Below are 3,190 nucleotides of genomic sequence, written 5' to 3' on the forward strand. Positions count from 1 at the left end.
TTCACAGAATGTCTTTGCCAGCTTTTAGGCCAATTAGCCATGCTTGTATATGGCATCAAATACCGGTTTCATGGAAAGGTCTGATCCTCTTTTATCACCTTCTTCCTGCTTCCAAAGAACATGTGAAAATTAACAGTGAAGTTTAACTATGGTAGAAGTAGACTGCCAGTCCTTTTCTGGTGTACCATTTTTTTTAGAAAAATACAGGCACATAACACTAGCCAAAGATTATATCTTGATACATTCCCAAGAGGCAGATATGCTGCAAACATGCAGAGATTTCATGTTTTGTTTGGCACGTGGGAGCTAAATTTTGTCCCTGTTATCTGTGAAATTCAATTTGATATGCAGATTTCCATCCAATTTTATTCAAGGGAGGGCATATACATTGTGTAGGGCTGTATCTATCCAATTCTGCCTGTAACAAACACCCAAACATCCTAAAATATCAATTATAAGACAGACAAGTAGTATAAAGTAAAACTCTGGAGAACATCAAAGGAAAATGGCCATGCATCTGCTCTTTAATGTTTTCCTACGATATATTAAAATAAAAACAAAGTTTCAGTCTCTTCACAAGTAGTAATTTATATTCTCTGGATTTTTTCAGCCACAACAACTGGATTCTCTTTTCTGATTTTTGCTGCAGCTTCTGCTTTGTAATCATATGGACAGTTGTGCTTGTCAGAGTAACGGTGAAGTCCACAAAACAAATTTCCACATTGGCAGTCAAACCCTGTAAGGCCAACTTTCTTTCTGCACATGAAACATCTATTCTTCTTTGGTTTGGGTAACTCAGGAGCTTTTTCTTCACTTTGAGAAGTACTAGGTTGAGAAACTGATGAACTGGGCCGAGTAACAACTGGCTCTGACACCTCTTTTCGGGGTAGTTATTTTGTCCTCTCTTGAAATGCTCATTTCTGTCATTTGCTGAGTTACAGGCAAGGCAGCCACAGGCACATTTCTTGATTTTTCAGATGTGCTGCCAGCAGCACCTTCACAGTTGTTTAAACTAGTGTCTGCTCTTTGCACAGATGCAGAATCTGAGGTAGGACTGTTGGAACACTAGCTGTCCCCATTGGGCTCATTCTGCCACTATTCTGCTGCCTCTGAAGATGCTCTTTGTAGCAAACAGAACACATTCCACTTGTCCTAGGATTCCCATAAAAGCCACATCCTGTACTACACAGCATGGGCCCTGGGGTCTGGTTAGTCTCCTGAGCCATATTTTTCTGCGGTTGCATCTCGGTGCACTGCACGCGGGATGCTGACGGTGTGAGATCAATGTTGCTCTGTGCCTCTCCTCCTCCTTTCTATGTTTCTCCAAATGTTACCCAATAAACTTCTATGTTGGGAGTAACTGACTTGATTTTGTCTGGGAATCTACCACTCACTGTGTGGATTTACTTCTGGATTAAATCCTGATTGGTCCGAGTGACCCATAATAGTCCAATTCTCCTTGGCAGTGATTGGTTTAGACAGGGGTATGTAACTCAATTCTTGAATATGGGGTTTGAGAACACATTCTTATTCCTCTGAGTATTGTCCTGATGTGACACCTGGAACTGTGGCAGCCATCCTGGGACCGTGAGGGCAGCTAGCCTGGGACAAAGCCGACATTCCGAGATTAGCCGAATGGAGACTTGGAAAGAGCCTGGGTGTCTAACGATGTCATTGACCCACTGAATTAATTAAGTCCGAAGATACCTGACCTTGGAACTTCTTACTTGGGGAGATAAGTTCCTTATTGTGTAAGCCATTTTCATTTGAGTTTTCTATTACATGTAACCCAAAGCATCCTAAGTGATAAGTTATTTATTAGGCCAGAAACCTAAAGCTCAAGTTGGTAAGATAAATTATCCAATATCACCAAAAAAGGAATTACTGAGGTTGATCAATGCTGCTATGCCAATGCAACCATTTCCTTATAGTATGGTATAATTCTCCCATGTCTCTGATCTGTAAAGTGGGGAGGTACGTCTTCCCTCTCTGTGATGTACTAAAGATTTTAAGACATAGCCTGAATAGAAAGGTCCGCATGAAGATGCCTAGTAAGTTTCCTCCTTTCTTGTATTTTGTGCTATTATTCTTGGGAATTTTCATTTACTCCTTGCTGTGAAAGATGACTAGTCCTCTCATTTGAAAAGGGCTGGCAGCCCAGCAGTTGTTGCTCAGTGGTTAAGTGTCGACCTATGAACCAGGAGGTCAGGGTTCGATTCCCGGTCAGGGCACATGCCTGGGTTGTGGGCTTGATCCCAGTGTGGGTCATGCAGGAGGCAGCTGACCAATGATTCTCTCTCATTGTTGATATTTCCATCTCTGAAATAAAAAAAAAAATTATAAAAGGGCTGGCATATTAAAAGGACTTATAAAAGATAAGTGAAGTTCTTGTTCCATGGAATTACTTGGACCCCTGAGTGACTCACTGCTCATCTTACTTAATGAAGCTCGTCAGTTCAATGAGTTCTTCAGACCACGGGGATCACTCACAATTGTATCCACGCACTGGAGCGTTTCCTTCCATCTTGCTGCAGTTCTTCAGTCCCACCAGCACCAACTTCTGGCACCAATTTCTAGTTTTCACGCGTGGAACAGCCCCCACAGCAGCCTAGGTTAATAGTTCCCGGGACCATGCTTTCTGCAAACGGAGGCAGGCTCAGTGGTGAGGATACTCGCTTAGGGACCTTGCACAGGTGGCCTAATCATTCTGAGCTTCACTTTTCCCATCAGGAAAACGGGGATAATAAGACTTACCTTGCAGATTGATGCAAAGATTACATAAGGTAAAGTGAGAGCATCGGATGCATCGAAGGTGAACCTTCAGTGAGTCCTGCCAAAGGCAGCTCAACAGATTGCTAAGATCCCCTGCGCAGTCTCAATCACCTACCAAAGGGTTCCCTTTTATAAAAAACAAAAAAAAAACACCCCAAAAACAAACAAAAAACCCCAGAGATTCATGAAGAGAGGTTTCAGCTTTTCATTCATGTATCATTTATCTTTGGAGACTGAGTAGCAATCAAGTTTCCAGAACGAGTGTGTTCTACAGGGGGGGGGGGGGGGGCCCGCTTAATCAGAACCTCAGCCCGCACCTCCCCACTCTCTCTGTTTGAATATAAACAGGAAAACCTTAGGGACTCAGGAGGCTCAAATTTGGAGTTTGAGTAACTCTAAACCTGGGCAGATCATTACG

The 3,190-nt window shown here is 42.7% G+C and overlaps 1 pseudogene across 1 annotated transcript; it reads right to left on the minus strand.

Moving 5' to 3' along the window:
* Positions 1-501: 501 nt before the first annotated feature.
* LOC308533526 (AN1-type zinc finger protein 5-like) lies at positions 502-1,244 on the minus strand (annotated as a pseudogene). The gene has a single exon. The product of its transcript is annotated as an AN1-type zinc finger protein 5-like (transcript).
* Positions 1,245-3,190: the final 1,946 nt, after the last annotated feature.

This window comes from Myotis nattereri, assembly GCF_964212035.1.
Source record: "Myotis nattereri genome assembly, chromosome: 17".
Taxonomy (NCBI): Eukaryota; Metazoa; Chordata; class Mammalia; order Chiroptera; family Vespertilionidae; genus Myotis; species Myotis nattereri.